This window comes from Camellia sinensis, chromosome 4 (genome assembly GCF_055761805.1).
Source record: "Camellia sinensis isolate YWXY chromosome 4, ASM5576180v1, whole genome shotgun sequence".
Taxonomy (NCBI): domain Eukaryota; kingdom Viridiplantae; phylum Streptophyta; class Magnoliopsida; order Ericales; family Theaceae; genus Camellia; species Camellia sinensis.
In genome coordinates, this window is record NC_138964.1 from 123,048,696 (window position 1) to 123,066,078 (window position 17,383).

Below are 17,383 nucleotides of genomic sequence, written 5' to 3' on the forward strand. Positions count from 1 at the left end.
GCTTCCCAAAAGTCCACCCATGCTATGGCCTTGGAGGAAATAATTCACTTGCACCTGAAAATGATATTCCCGTATAGGGTGAGCCAACAGCCCAATAGAAATAATCTAACACAATATATGAGGTTTAGCAAAGGTATAAATACCATGTATATAAACAATACCGATACAGATGTATTAACAAGGCCTGCATATTCATATGCCACTAAGATCAATCTTATTCCATTTTCCTTCAATTCATTTCCAATTCATATGCATTACTCAATTCATGAGTTAAATTCTTTATCTTTCAACAACCAATATGAGATTACAACTCAATAGTTTTTCCATCTATGCAAAACACACATAAACACTTCAAACTTGCCATTTTACGGATATTTCGTCCGAAGGAATCGGCACCCATTTATATATAAAATTTTGGGTCTTTCACTTAGGTCACTCTGGCCAACTTGCTTTAAATGAAGTCCATCCCCGTTCTCCTCCCAAACAAATATACATACGCAATGTATTTATAAACAAAACCGCATATGGAGTACATCTCCTATCTCCTCCCAATAAACATACATATACAATGTATTTAAAAACATAATCACATATGAAGTACATCCCCTATCTCCTCCCAATAAACATACATATACACTGTATTTAAACATAATATCATATACAATGATCAATTATAGCACATATTCAATGTGTTAATCCAACCATCATATTCAATGACATAATTCAGTTGATTAGTTTCAATTTACCTAATCATCATGCAGTTCTACAACAATCGTGGCTATCCTCTACCGATAGCCCAAAACAATTATCACTAAGCAGGTAAATAAATCTATCAATAGATAAATTATTACATCTTCCATAGCTGAATGATTTATCAATCCAACTACACCATTCAATTACATTTCCACCCAATTTCATCATTTCCAATCCAATTATATATTCGCATAATTAATTTCATTATTTTGACAAACAATTCATTTAATCCCAATTAGGGCATTTTTCCCTCTTTCTCAAATAGCAACCCCAAGGCTCAATTTCATCAATTATATACAAATAACCCCATATTCACAATAGAGTCCAAAATCGAGAAACCCCTCTTTTTTAATTTGAAATCCAAATCTTAGGTTTGTCCAAACCACAACCAAATCTCATCATCTATACACAATAGCAAATAACTAAGCTAAAAACCATATTAGAGTGTAGAAAATCCCTACCTCAAGTTTGACGAGGAAACACGCAAAAATCCACATTTTCGATTTTGTCGGATTTTGATCTCCACTGATCAAAATGTTGCTCTCACCAAACTCTTTACTATGGTAATTAAAAGCAATCCTTTTTTGTTGGTGCCTTGAAGAAGATATGAAGCTTTACTATGGACCTTTGATGCATAAGACCTCAAATCCGTGCTGGTGATCTAACAAGAACAGTTGCATAGATAAACACCTCACATTTCGTATATCACTGATTTGTCTTCTAACATGGGGTTAGATAAAAGCCAGTTCTCAATAAGAACCAAGAAAAATGTGAATTTTGAAAAGATCACAACTTTTGTCTTGCACATTAATCGAGATCAGTGATCTTAAGATCACTTCTGCATCAGTAACCTTGTTATCCATGATCGAGGTTAGACCTGCTAGTTTATAAATTTTATTTTATTTTATTTTATTTATTTATTTTTTTTTTTTGTGGATGATCTCTTCTTGTGAATTTCTTGTATCGTGTTTGCATATGAAGAATGGACAACAATTGCATGATAATCTTCCAAATACTTGTGCTTGATTTATGAATCGGATAACAACTTACAACCGGACAAAATGTACAATACAACTAGATAACAAGAAAACATAAAAACAACTCAAAACTATTACAACAGACTTGGTATAAGTAAAACAAGACTCAAAATACATCCACAACACAAGAGGACAAAGAGCGGCCTTTTCTATTAGTGCACTGTCTGGACAGATGTGTGGGCTTGCTTTGCATGAGACTCGATCCTTGGCTCACAATGGGGAATTAGACATTCCGGATTTGATTAGTCGGTTTTCCATTACCGGTGACAAAGAAAGCCTCCCTTGGTGGGGTTATCGTCAGCATGCCCTCTGCTTACGCTTACTTGCACACTTCCTTCTTTCCTCTAGTCGCGGTGGAGCTAGTATTAAACTGATTGAAGTAGCCCAATGCCTTAAGGAGGGTAAGAGTTGTATGGACTTAGTGTTGGCAGAGACTTTGACAGGTTTAGATGCTTTTCATCAACGAGAGACTACTCGATTTGCGGGGAATCCATTACTTCTCAAGGTATTATTTCCTATCCTTCTTATTTATGGTCCTTACATCACTTGGCGCTCAATCTCAATTTTTCTCTCAAAATTCTTTTCTTACTTTTCCCTCACCATACATTTCTGTATTCTTTTGTTCTCTCTTATTTTCCTTCCCTCCCCAAGTATGGTTAATGAATAAGCTGAAAGTAATGGACCCCTGCCCCGAGCACTTGGCTAGAACTTACTCTCTTCGTCCACAGCTAGTGGAGTTCTCCTCAGAGGGAATGTGGCATGACTGGATGCGCAGCAGGTCCGCGGCTGACATTGCTTGGCGTAGCCCATGGCTTAACTTGGCTAAGATGAGTTATAGCATGTCCTGGAAACTGGGTATATAGTTCATTGGCCTTACAGATTGTGTGTTCTATTTTCCATTCAGGTTCAGACGCCAATTTGGACATGATCAGACTTATCCGGATAAAGGGATAAAGTACCCAACTTCATTTCCCATTCGTAGTTTGTAATTGCCTCGATATCTTACTGCTTGGAGTACGAGAGAATTTCTGACCCCCGCCCTGAATTTCAGTTATGTCCTTCCTAGCGAGTACTTTGCTTGGCTTGAGAACGACAAACAGATTAGGCCGGCTTCGGTTACAGAGACTTCCACGAGTACGAGAAAGCGACAGAGAATTGACACTTGACTCATCTATGCCCCTAGTTTATTGCTTTGTCTTTTATTTTCAAGTTTTTATGTAAAAGAAACTTTGTTTTGGAGAATGTACTTGTGTTAAAATCAATAAAATTAAGATGAGTATTGAAAAGTCTCCTTTTGTGTTGTAAAAAGTAAAATTTTGAGAAACTTTTCAAACCCATTTTCGAAAACGGTCACCATCGGATACACACGGAATCAATCCTAAGCTGTACAACCCCAAATTGGAAAACAATAACTGCCCCCAAATTGCATTGATCATTACTGATTCATCTTGTAACTGACCTTTCTGCCCAAATGGAAGCAGCACGACCAAGCCGACAAATGGTAGAGAATGATGGATAACCAGATGAACAGGACAGTTGAGTTGGAAAAAATGGTTATGGCCGACCTTCGGGATAAAGCTGCCTACGTATCCCAAAGATGAGAATCGGTCCTTATGTAGTTCGGGAAGCGTTCACTCGAGTATTTATTCTCTCCTTTTATGCTCTAATTTTTGCCAAGGTTGCCCTTTGGGTTTTCGGCCTTGCGAGCTCAATTTCTCTTTATTTCTAATTTTTCATGCTCTAACTTTTTCCTAGGTCGCCCTTTCGGGCTTTTGGCCTAGCGAGCCTCTCATGGATAATATTTCTTCAACTTGTCTATGTTGATCAATTGCGAAAACTCCAGGCCATCATAATCCATAAGAATAATTGCTCCTCCGGACCAGATTGACTTGATGATATATGGACCAGTACAATTGGGTTTGAACTTGCCACTAGGGTCGTGGATGGGGGCTTAGTTATCTTTGAGCACCATGTCTCCTTCCTTGAGATTTCTGGACTTGACTTTCTTGTTAAAAGCCCTAGGAATTCTATGCTGGTATCCTTGGATATGATACAATGCCTTCAACCTCCTTTCATCGAACAACATCAATTCTTCAAATATGCTCAGTTGCCAATCCGCCTCCGCTATTTGACACTCGGCCATAATTCTTAGTGACAGTACTTTAATCTTGATTAGTAGAATAGCTTCCATCCCATAGACTAGAGAATAAGGGGTTGCCCCTGTAGATGTTCGTATTGACGTTCTGTAGCCCTAGAGTGCAAATGGCAATTTTTCTGGCTAGTCTCTGTAGGTTTCCACTGTCTTCTGCAGGATTCTCTTGATGTTTTTGTTTGCAGCCTCAATGGCTCCATTGGTCTACGGCCTGTATGTTGAGGACTTACGAAAAGCCACGTTATATTTCTCTAGCAAGTCTATCACCTCTTTCTAGAAATGTGAGCCGTTATCTGAGATGATCTCGTTGGGCACTGTAGACGTCCCCGAACATCCCGGGAGGAAATCCCCCCCGTTTTGTTCATTGGGCTCACTACAGTTCAAGACTCAATGTCACGATCCTGTATCTAATCTCGCAGAGTGCAATGCAAGACTGATGAAATCATCAAAGAGTCCAAATCCGGCAAATCATTTTTGAAAATAGATTTTTTTGAAAGAAGTGCCAAACATGGACTGCTTTGCCAAATACAGAGTCGCCACCTAAATATTTTATTTTGGGAAATTTAGGAAACCCTGACTCGTTGCCTAAGGCCACGTGTTCGTCATCACCAAAGTTACCTCGGCTCGGGAACTTGGGCACGATTGGAGAAGGTCACTTCGTGAGCACCCCTGCTCGCCCGATCAAAGATTGGCCTCTACTAACCAGGATATCTAGTTTTGAAAACATTATGCGTTCTTATTCGGGTTATTAGCCTAGATTTACTATGTGATGCGCACAACATATAAGTATAGACTGGGTCGCCTAAATTGGAACAAAACATTTCATGTTTGTTTATTTGAAAATGGTTTGATGGTGCTACCCGCAAGTAGGCTAAGAAATGGATTTGCCACCCTCAAGTGGGCTTAGAAATCAAGATGATTTGCCACTATCTAGTGGGCTTAAAACTCACATTTGATGAATTGTTCCAATTCGGATAACCCAACCTTCACCCACAGGCATTCAGGCAGGTATATCATATAAGCACATAGCCTCATGGTAAGCATGCTATCATGGCAGTCACTCACACACATGCAAAGATGCTAAAGCGTAAAACTTACCAAGTACTCCAAGCCAAAACAAAAGCTATGTTAGAAATTCATGCATGATCCTAACTATACAGAAATGCCTAATGCAACGCATGCAAAATGTAACTAAGATAGGCTCGGCTATTCTAAACATGGCATATGATGATGCTACAACTAACAAGTATTCAACTTGAAATTGAAATACAAATGCAGTTAGTATGATGCGCCGAGCCCGGTGCATGCAAGACAGATGAACGATGCAAACATGCTATCATACTGTATGCTAATTGAAACATGCCCTAATCTAACCATCATAAGCTGGTAAATAAAAGGAAGAAAGACTTGGGGTTGGAAGACATACATCACACTCACGCACACTTATTACAATTGTGCCCTCGCTCGGAGGGTCCGAATAAATAATACAGTCCGAAATGAATAACGAATTATAGCTAATTATTACACATCCACTAACTAACTAACAAATTAGCTAAGTAAGCTATAAACTGGCATGCAAATGGACTGCCCCGGCTTTGTTTTGGATGACAATGAATGCATGTATGCTCGATGCACTTTGTCGGTAAATTCCATCGCGATGCCTTGTCCCGCCATTGTTTGCAGCTGATTTCAGAAACTTACACAAAGCTCTAGGAGGCTGAAACTCCACCTGGGGAAGGCTGCCGACCAGCTCTTGGCTTGGGATATACCTGCCGACCACCCCTCATGGTGAAAACCAAAAAAGGTGGTCGGCCTACCAGAAAACCTGGTCGGCCGACCACTTTCTGCCCCTGGACTCTGGTTTTTCTGCAACAAAGGCAAGAAAGAGAGAAAGCAATGTATTTTCAACATATGTGTGCGCGACCACTCCTCCCCGTCCTTGCACAAGCTCTAGGGAGTGTGGCCCTCGATTCTCGAGCCACCAATCACGCATCTCGATGCATGATGGCCGAGAGACCGAATTGCACGTTTTAATATGACATGAATGCAGGTATGAACATATGAAGCCAACAATTCTATCATAGGTAATCAAGAACGTCGGGGACCGGGAATCGAGGCACGTTTCGTCACTTGGAGTACGAAACGCTCCTCGTTTCCCATGCTTGGACTAAACCCTATTCCAAGCACCATGCAAATGGAATGGCATGCACAATGCGACTAACATGCAACCTAGCATACGCAATGCTCTGTACTAAAATGACATACACAATGCACGTGATGTAACATGGCATACACAATGCTCTAAGATGCAACCTAGCATACGCAATGCTATGGATTGAAATGGCATACACAATGCACGATGGACTTACACCAACATGAGTGGACCTCAGCCACACTCATATCAGTGAGCATTAGATGAAAATGAGACAACCGAAATGCGTACACACATGCACGCATACCGAGGACCGAACCTAAGGCACTGAATGCCACTCTACCAAAGCATGGCAAGGATGAAGCATGGCATTCAAGCATGTAATTTTCAACACTGAAACATAATGCTAAATGGTCCCGAAACATGGAAATATGACACCCAATGCATAGAATAAGCCCCGAAACCCAAAACTAGTCCAATGCATTGAACCACAAGTATACAAAGGAAGCATTATTTGATCATGAAGACTAATGACAAAGCCAAGGAAGTCCCAAAACATGCGCATTTCTAGTTTAGAGTATGGCCAAAAGATGCTAACATGATGGACTAAAATAGCATGCAACATTGGCTAGCAAGCATGGTTTACATGGCACGTATATGAAGAAAATGACAACTCAGCAAACCAGGCAAAAACAGTGAATAAAAACATGCTAAAATATGCCCAAATAATCACTGAAATGCAGCCAATATATGCAAAAATGAGGGGCTTCTTTGGAAGGCCATTCAAGGGGTTGTTAAGCACATATAAGATAGACACTTAGCATGACCAAAACAACTCTTGAAATGAGTTATGACAGCCATAAAACTCACAAAATAGGCCCTGAAATCAGTCTAGGAAACATGCAAAGAAAGGCCCCCTGAAAAGGCCTTGAATGGAATTGTTCTACACATGCATTGTAGGTATAAAATATGGCCAAAAGGGCCTTGGACAGAGCCAAGGCAGACCCTAAAACTCACAGAATGAGGTCTGAAATCAGACTTCGATGCATGAAAAAAGGGGTCCCTTTGGAAGGCCCAAAAGACCCCCAAACAAGACAAGGACAGAGGGGGTTACCCCCCCCCCTCTAATTTTGGCCCTCAAAAATGCATCAAAGCCACTAAAAATCCACTGGATTTTAGTGACTAAGAGGCCAAACCATGGCCAATGCAAGTGCTCTAATGCATAGCCTTAATCATGAAAAGATGAAGCATGCATAGGGGGAAGATGACCCCAAACAGAAATAGGACCTCAACAAAACTTGAACAGGATGCCAAAACAAGACTTTTTCCAGTTTATAGAAAATCTTGAAAATTCTCACAAGTAAGGCTAAAATAGGATGCAAAAATACCCCTAAAAGAGGGATAGAGGATAAGGGGAAGTAAATGACCTCAAACAGCAAAGTGCCCTTAAACAAAGTTGAAGAGGGGATCAAAATAAGACACATTTTCAGTTTATATCGAAGCCTAGAAATACTTGCAAGTAGGGCTAATCAATGGAGCAAAAAAATGCAAGTTTAAGGGAAATAGACACTTACCCTTGAAGAGCAGCAAAGCTGGAGCTTTTGGACCAAGTTGGTGGACCTTCAACCCTTGCAAATCAGTCCCAAAGTGCTGTAATGGATGATGGAGGTGTGGTGCTAAGGGTTGTAGTGCAAATGGGCCAAGAAAATTAGGGTTTTGGAGCTTGGAATAGTGAAAATGGAGGATGAAGGGTGTATGCCTTAAGCAAAAATGTTCAACCCCTAGCAATGGAAAAGCAGGGCCTCTCTTATAGAGAAGAGAGATCAAAGCTTCTCTTGGAAGCTTCAAAGATCCTCCATACACGTGTATGGAGGATGCACCAAATGCCCTCCAGCTGGCACAGCTGTAAAGTATTCAAAGAGGGCAAAAAGCAAGAAGCAGGCCGGCTAGTTCAAGTGGCCAGCCGGCCACTCCCCCAGGTCGTCCGACCAGGGGTCAAAAGGTTCAAGCCCCAAAGCTGGTAGTTCATGAAGCCCTTGAAGTTAGCTTTCCAATTCCGCAAACCTTGCATTAAAATTCCTCCTGTGCAAAAAGTTATGCCAGTTTTGGTGAAGCCGCGCAGATTCAATCCAAACGGACTTCAACCAATAATATCTCCCCCACCCGGACTTGTCCTTAGGAGATTATTGAGTGAAAAATGAAGCCCCAAAAGTAACCTTTCCAATGGTGGTGGCCTCATATCTTAATTCTTCTTGTGCAAAGAGTTATGCCCGTTTCAGTGAAGCCGCGCAGATGTTTTCTCTCCTTCCCAGGTTCATACTGAACAACTTTTGACCAAAAAAGCTGGTCGGCAATCTGATTTTCTGGTTTACCATGTGGCCAGATTGAAGCCCCAGAAGTTGTCTTTCCAATGGCGCCAACCTCGTATTAAAATTCCTCCTGTGCAAAGGGTTATGCCCGTTTCGGTGAAGCCGCGCAGATTTGGTCATATCCGGATTCATGCCGAACTTCTCCCAAACTAGTTTTGCTTTCTCTTCTCCTCTTTTCTTCAACTCCAAACCCCTAGACAAGGTGTTTTGAAAGATTTTTCAAATATTTCATCTCTCTTTCGTTCATTTCCACTTTGTCCTTGCTCGGTTTACCGAAAAACGCAACATTTGACAAAATGCGAGCCTCGGAACATCGTAAAAATTTTATTTCAAAAACATTTTGAAAGAGAGGGTTTTAAGGTCTAAAATCTTTTGATCAAGATTGTTTTGGTCCAAAAAGAGGTATGAAGTTGAGATTTGACTCTCCTCTTGCCAAAGAAATCAACCCTTTGCACTGTGCACAACTTCCAACACCATCAGTCGTGTCCAAGTCTTAAAGGCGGTCAAAAATGGGGTGTCTACAGGCACCCTATACCTATAGATGATGTTGTTTTTGATGAACTTGGCCACATGCGACACTTTTAGCAGAAAATAGGACTGGGCCTCTACCCACTTAATGAAGTAGTCGATTGCTACTAAAATGAACTTGTGCCCGTTTGACCCCTTTGGCGTGACTGCACCGATAATGTCAATTCCCCAAACTGGAAAAGGCCATGGCAAAGTCATGTTGTACAGCTTTGACGGCAGAATGTTCATACGATTAGCATGGATCTAACATTTGTGGCATTGCCGTACAAAGCCAATACAGTCCTCTTCCATGGTTGACTAGTAGTAGCCTTGTCTAAGGATTTTCCGAGCTAGCATCACACTGTTCATGTGAGCTCCACACTCTCCTCCGTGAATAGCTTCCATAAGGCGCCTTGATTCTTCTTCCTCAACACACAGCTTATGCATTCCCAAATGACCTCTTTTGTACAACTTGCTTCCACAGATGATAAATTGGATGGCTAAACGCCGTATTCCCCTTTTGTCCTTGGCATTTGTCCCTAGTGGATATGCCTCTTTTTCTAGGAAATTCCAAATGTCGTAATACCAGGGGTTCATATCTTGAATCTCATTTATCGCGGCAATGGTTTCATAAGCAAGCGTGTACTTCTATTCAATAATGATCAGACGCATCTTTACTCCAAGCGGGATGCCTACCATGGAAGATAGAGTTGCCAGCGCATCAGCAAACCGATTATTCTCTCTTAGTAGATGTGTAAATGTTAATTTTTCAAATCTCGGAATTAGCACATCCAGGGCCTGATGATAAACCTTCATTTTCTCTTCTTTAACTTTCCAATCTCTGTTGGCTTGAGAAACAACCAAACTCTGATGACATCCAACCTTATTGCCCCTAGTTCTAGAACAGCTTCCAAGCTAGCAACACACACCACGTATCCTGCTTCATTGTTGGACATTTTAAATCGAAGTTTGAAGGCTAGAGGTACATGTGAATCATTCGGTGCTATGAGCAATACACCTATCCCATAACCATATTGATTTGATGCTCCATCAAAGTACATCGTCCAGGTTTCCTCTTCTATCTGCAGGATGTCTTCATCTGGGAATAGATACTCCACTGCTTGATCATCTCCTTCTACTGGGTGGTCTGCCGGGAATTCCGCTACGGCTCTCCCTTTAACTGATTTGTGCATGACATACTTGAGGTCAAACCCAGAGAGAAGAAGTAACCAACAAGCTAGCTTACCCGTAAGTGCTAGTTTCTCAAAGAGATATTTGATCGGATCTAATCTTGAAACCAAAATTACAGAATGAGATAACAGGTAGTGTCTCAGCTTCCGGGTAGCCCATACCAAGGCTAGACAAGCTTTGTCCAACGGTGTGTAGTGAGTTTCATAATCCAGTAACTTCTTGCTTAGATAGTAGATGGAATTCTCCACCTTAGCTTCTGATTCTTGCATTGATTCTTGCATTAGCATGCACCCCATAGTCGAATCTGTTATCGACAAATACAAGATCAGTGGTTTCCTTAGTTCTGGTGGCGACAATACAGGTGGATTCTAAAGGTACTGTTTGACCTGTTCGAAGGCGAACTGACATCGATCATTCCATTGGAACTTCTTTCCTTTCTTCAACAGACCATACAATGGCTCGCAAGTCAAGGTTAATTTTGCCATAAACCGCCTGATGAATTGCACCTTGCCCAGAAAGCCGCTCACCTCTTTTTTGGTCCTAGGTGGTGTCATTTCTACGATGGCCTTCATTTTGGAGGGATCGACTTCAATTCCCCTTTATGTGATAAAAAATCCAAACATTTTTCCTGCAGTTACCTGTAGACACCCCATTTTTGACCGTTCTCAAGACTTGGACGTCACCGTTTGAACCCTCGGTGATCCTCTTTGTTTGTGTTTCGTCTTGAGTCCCGAAAGTCTTGTCTGCGCGCCTTGCCTCAGGATCTCTCGACTCGACTGTTCCGTGTTTGGTTTTGGCACCAAACACTTGTGTTTTTGCCTTGAAGGGTGGGGAATGGCTTGTTGGCCATCCCCACATTCCACCGGCCTTCCCCTTGCGTCACCGGCTATTTATGGGTGCCACCGGCTATGCTTTCTTAAAACCAATGACCGGTCGGCACTATATTTGGCCGGCCGGCACTTTATTTTGCCGACGACCTCTTTTGCTGGTCGGTGTGACTCCTTTGCACCCTTGAGGCATGGTGCATGCCAGCTGTGCCAGCTGGAATGCACCATCACTCCCCCCCGTGCAGTTTTGGCTGGTGTGAACCTTTGACCCCCCTTTCCTTCTAGAAGCTTGAACCCTTTGGCCAAGCTTCTTGGGGAAGCTTGGCCAACTATATTAGCTTCTCCAAGAAGCCAAGAACCCTTTGCACCCTTTTGCCCCTTTCATCTAGCTTCTTGGAGAAGCCTAGAATCTTGGCTTTTGCCTATATAAGCACTCATCCTCTCCCTTTGTTTGGGGGTTGGAGCTTTTGAATCAAAAACCAGAGCTTATATATCTATATATCTGATATATCATCCTCTCTCTCTATATCTCCCTCTCTCTCATCCTTAGGGTGTGTTTGGAAGCCTATAAGTGCATTTTGACCTTACTTTTGCACTAACACACATACCATTACACCTTGCTCCGAGATTGAGAGGCATTGAGGGTTGTTTGTTGAGGTTTTGGTCTGATTTTGATCAGTAGAGAGTGGCTGGATCATCTGTTCTTCAAGGTTTCTTCAAGGGTGAGACATTTGCTTTAGTTTCCCCAATCTTGCACTAGTTTTCTACCTGTCTTGCATGCTGATTTAGGCTTTGTGTATAACATGAAAAAGTCTTTTATTTTCGTACTTAACATCTTTCATTAAGGGTGTTTTGGCATTGGGGGTCAAACTCCTCCCCTTAGGCCTCTTTTGGCCTATTTTGGTGCCCTTTTCTTTAAGCTTTGTTTACTTTGTTGTGTTGGTCTTCTCGCCACTGAAATCCAGTGGATTTTTAGTGGTGATGGAGTGATTTTGAAGTCTTTTGTAGGGGAGGGACACCCCTCTCCCCTTTGTCCTTCTTTTACCTTTGTTTTGGCTTAAAAGGGCAACATGCATGCTTGGTTGTTTTTGGTCCCATCTCAGAGGTTTTTGGGTGCCTATTAGTCATGTTATATCTCTGTCTTTGGTTGGATTTGTAGCCCTTAGCATGCATCTTGTACTTGCTTTGTAATTCCTTATCTTGTCTAGAAATGTGCCATGTGTTTAACCTAGTATATCTTCATGATTTGGCTTAGCTTATTGAAGCTTTTGGTCATGATTTGTCATGCTTTAGGTCTGTTGGCCACCGTTTCTGTCATGTTTGTCGTGTTTTACATAGCTCCTTTGCATTCTAGAATTTTGGCCTTGAGCGAAGGAGTCATTAGCATGCTTTGGTTGCACATGTTACATGCTTGAAATCACTTGCATTCGCCTTGTATCCCATTGGTCAAGTTGCTAGCATGTTGCGTGATTGGATCACATCTTGCATGCTCTAGTGGTTTGCACAATTGTGGCATGCTTGTTTGCTTTGTTGCTTAGTTTGTGTACCTAATGTGCATTGCATGTTTGTATGCTCTCTTTTATGCCATTTTGCATATTAGCTAACATGCTTAGGTTGCATCGCATTGAACATGCATGCCTTGCCTCTTGAAGTCAAGTGATAGAGGTTGGGCCTTTATGTGTTTATTTTGTTTGCATTTCATTTGACATGAAAATGCACAACTTGGTCTCTTGGGCCATTACGCATTGAAATGCGCGATTGATGGCCCGAGAACCAAGGATCATGTCCCTTTGAGTCATACACATGATAAGGGATAGGGTTGGTGCATACATTGCTTGAAATGCATTGCCATGCCAAGTATTGCCCTCTGTTGCTGTCAAAACAGTTTCTGCAGGAACTTTTGTCCGACCGGCCACATTTAGTGCCAATCGGCCACCATTGTTGGCCGATGGACCAAAGTTGTGGCCGGTGACCATTCTGCATGGCCGGTGGTGTTCTCCTTCAGCCGGTGGTGTTTCCCAGCATCCACAGAGTAAACCCTGAGGCTTTGGCAGTCATCAGAGGAGTAAAGCAGGGAAAACAGAGGCATCTTGTGCATGGTGGCGGATTTTCGGGCAAAACCGAGCGCGCACTGCATTGGGCCTTCATCCCGGGACTGTTTATTGCTTAATTAGATTAATTAATTTGCTCAATTAATTTAGTTGGTCTGTAATAATTAATTTGCTAGGATAGTTAATTCATTATTTGAACTGTATTATTCTTTTGGTCCCTCCGAGCGAGGGCGAATTTGTAATAAGTGTGGGTGAGTGTGTGCATGTCTTCCAATCCCCACTTTTTTCTTCCCTTTTATTTACCTGCTTATGAAGGTAGATTAGGGCATGTTTAAATTAGCATACCTTATGCTATGCATGCGTGCATCCATACATTTGTCTTGCATGCACCGGACTCGGTACATCATGCTGACTGCATTTGTACTTCAATTCCAAATTGAATATGTGCATCAATTGATTGCATTTCACATGCCATGTTTAGGTTAGCCGAGCCTACTCTAAATTGCATCTTGTATGTGTTGCATTAGTCAATTTGACATGAACTAGGACCATGCATGTTGGCTAACTAGTTTATTGTTTTGGCACGGAGTACGATGTAAGTATTTTCATGTTTTAGCATATCACATGCGTGTGAATGCTATCATAACAGCATGCTTACCATGTGGCTAGATGCTTATGTGATAAACTGTTTGAATGCCTGTGGGTGAAGGTTGGATTGTCTGAGTTGGAAAAACTCGTTGAAATCCGTATTTTAGCCTACTTGCGAGTAGCAAATTCCAAAGTGTTTTTTCAAGACAAACGGATATGCAATGCTTATTTCCAAATTAGGCAATCTAGTCTATACTTGTTTGCTGTGCGCATAACATAGTAATTCTAGGCTAATAACTGGAATAAGAACACATAACGTTTTCAAAAACGGATATAACGGTTAGTAGAGGCCGGTCTTCGGATCGGGCGAGAGGGGGTGCTCATAGCTGACCTTCCCCGATCGTACCCAAGTTCCCGAACCGAGGCAACTTTGGTGATGACGGACACATGGCCTTTGGCACCGAGTCAGGGTTTCCTAAATTCCCTCATTAAAATATTTAGGTGGCGACTCTGTATCTGGCAAAGTAGTCCTTGTTTGGCACTTCTTTTCAAAAATCTGTTTTCTCAAAACGATTTGTCGGATTTGGACTCTTTGGTTCAGATTTAGAACCACAAACAAAATCGAGTCCGAACTGTAGCGTGTAGCGGGGTCCCTCGCGGACGTGCTACAGTTTCTGGCAACTCTGCTGGGGAATTAGAGAGCTTGACTCGAACTCATGATATCCTGTTTTGATTTCATTTATGTGTTTCTTTGCATTGCACGTGCATTGGTGCGCCTAGGAACACAGTGTTTGCCATCTGCCATTCCTGAACGGTTTGTTGGAGGCTTGTCTTGTCAAGGCATGACCATAAGACTGACTGGTTATGGGCTCTGACAGTATGGGAACACAAACCCCGATTTTACCGGGGCACCCTTTTTGACCATTCAACCTAGTGCATATTCGGAATCCATAGTGACAATTCCAAACTAGGACAGGTTGCTTACCCGATTGTAGGTTGTTTGAAACCGCTGCGTGCATAGTGAAACCCTAGCTCTTGACAAAATAGGACAGGGAAACCCTACCCCAACATAGGGGTGTTTTGGCTCTCAATTATCTGTTATGTGCTTTTAGAGTGCATCACTACAGGAATGCATGTATCAGTTTGCAAGTTTGGGCATCAGGCCTGTGGGCACCAGTTCAGTATTTTGGGATTCAATTTACCTAAGGATATCAGATTTAAGGCTGAATTTTGGGGGCAGAATTCAGTAGAGGGCACATTCATCCTGTTACACTCGTATCTGTTTTGGTGAAGTTGAGCTGAGGTGCTGTTTGTTTTCTCTTTTGCTAGGGGTAGTCCTGGAACCATAGCTTCAGAAGGCTCCGATATCCCCCGAGGTTCATCGAACTTGTGCTGATAGACTTTGTCAGGTCAGAGATTCAGTTCAAGGACAAATCAGTGTTCCTCCGCCAGAGGCAGGGTAAAAAGGGCCAGTTAGGCATAGATCACCGGTTCAGCAGTTACCAGATCAGTGCCCCTTATCCACCCCACCAGTGAATAGCCAGGTTGAGGCCTCAATTTTTATCAGTTTTTAGTCACCCCACCAGTCAGTCAATCGGAACAGCAGAACATGGCAGTAATGGAGGAAATGATGCGTCAACTCCAAGAGAGCATGAAAACCATGCAGCAAGAAGCTGCTCATCAAGCAGAATTTGCCAAACAGCAGGCTGAGATCATGGCACAACAGGCAGACTTAATTGCCCGGCTGCAACAGCAAAACGGAGCATCTGCTTCGCATCAGGCCCCTTCCCCACCAGGAGTTCCAGCACTCGAGGAGGCACCAAATGTCCAGGGAGATACAAACATTCCGACAGGACCGGCTCCGCCCCCAATCTTACCTCAGCTGTCTAAAGCACCGATCAACCTACCGGATTCACCCTTTGAGTTCGAGTTAGACCCTAGAGCGCTGAAGGTGAGCAAGCTAGAAAAGATGTTCAAGAAATCCCAGGGGGTAAAGTCCATCCCGGACATTGAGGACGGGTACACCAACGCAACTGTGACACTGCCGGACAGGTTCAAGATGCCTCACATCGACCGTTTTGACGGGTCAGGAGATCCTATGGTCCACCTGAGTTTGTTTTCAGATGTTCTACGCCCGATGGGCTTGACAAGATTATAGAAGCTTTCCCTTTTTGGCAGGACCCTGTCGGGTATTGCGGCCATCTGGTACGCCAAATTAGAGGATTCAGTGGAACGAAGCTGGGAGGAGATAGCCGAGGCCTTCGTCGCACAATATTCATACAATACCCAAATCGAGATTACGACCCGTGATCTTGAGACGACGAGGCAGGAGCTTAAGGAGAGCTTCTCAGAATTCGTGGCTCGCTGGAGGGCTAAGGCCTCAATGATGACCATTAGGCCAACGGATAAGGATCAAATACGGATGGTTGTGCGCAACCTCCAGCCCAAACTAATGCAGAAAATGATCGTGCTCCCCTTCCCTACCTTTTCAGATTTGCATGAGATGGGAGTACAGATCGAGGATGCTATGAAGCAGGGCCTCATTGACCAGGAGAAGGAGCAGCCCAGGAGGGCGTTTACCCGCAGTTCAAATGCGACCACCAGCGGTGACGCAGCTGCAAGATCTTCCGAAGTGGGCATGGTCGCCACCGCCACACCAAGAGCAGCCACCCCCTTTGTTGGTGCATCCACTTTAAACCCCCGAACTTCAGACTATCTACCCCGAGGCAAGAGGGTTTTCACCCCACTCTATATGTCTTTGTCTAAAGCCCTGGGGGTCCTACTCAGGAAAGGACATCTGAAACCGTTAGAGCAACGGCCTCTACCCGATCCTCTCCCTCCAAAACATGACCCGGCTAAGTACTGTGCTTTCCATCAACAAACCGGTCATGACACCGACAGTTGCGTCCATCTCCGCCACGAGATACAAAATTTGATTGACAACAGGGTCATCCCCGCACCAGGTCCTGCAAAGTCTATCGGCACTTGATCAGTGAACTTGTAGGGGATAATGTGATGTGATCGAGGGATGAACCACCTGTGGGTGGCGTTCAGTTTATTTCAGATATGGCGTATGGCACGCACTGTTTTGAGCATTTGTGAATGCTAGTTTTGAACATTCTGACTTGGGTATTGGGTCAGTCTTGTTGTGTTGTTTTGAGTCTGTCTCTTTGTTTTGAGTCAGTCCTTTCATACCGAGTCAGTCGGGTCTGTCTTATTGTATCGAGTCAGTCCTGTTTTGTTAGAGTCAGGTGATTTCAGGGGTGTTACCTTGGATATCGCTTGCTTGTTTTGCGTTTTCCCTTTTGCTTTCTTTTGAGTCTGTTTCTGCCTTGGAGCCAGTTATGCCAACAGATTTGAATGGAACAGCAGTGATTTTCACACTCTTGTGTTTGCTTCTACCGTGTGCCAGTTGTGCCAGAAGTTTGAATGAAATGACAGTGCTCTTCGCCTACCTTTTCTGTGCCTTTGAAGTCATTGTAATGACCCGAGTTTTTCAAAACTTTTTGAACGTTGCGATGAAAACAAAGAGGGAGGAATTCCTCGGGATTTGCAAAACTTTGATCAAACTGAGAGAAAGAGAGGCGTGCTAAGCCCTTAATGAATGAAATCATGCTTGTTAGCGTGAGTACTGAGAAGGACCCGGGATTGATCCAGACTGGATTCACACTATCTTCAGCGTGAGCGTTTTGTCGTTTTCTTAAAAAATTTCAAAAACAAAATGTTTTGCGCGGTCCTGCGAAGACTTGTGTGGAA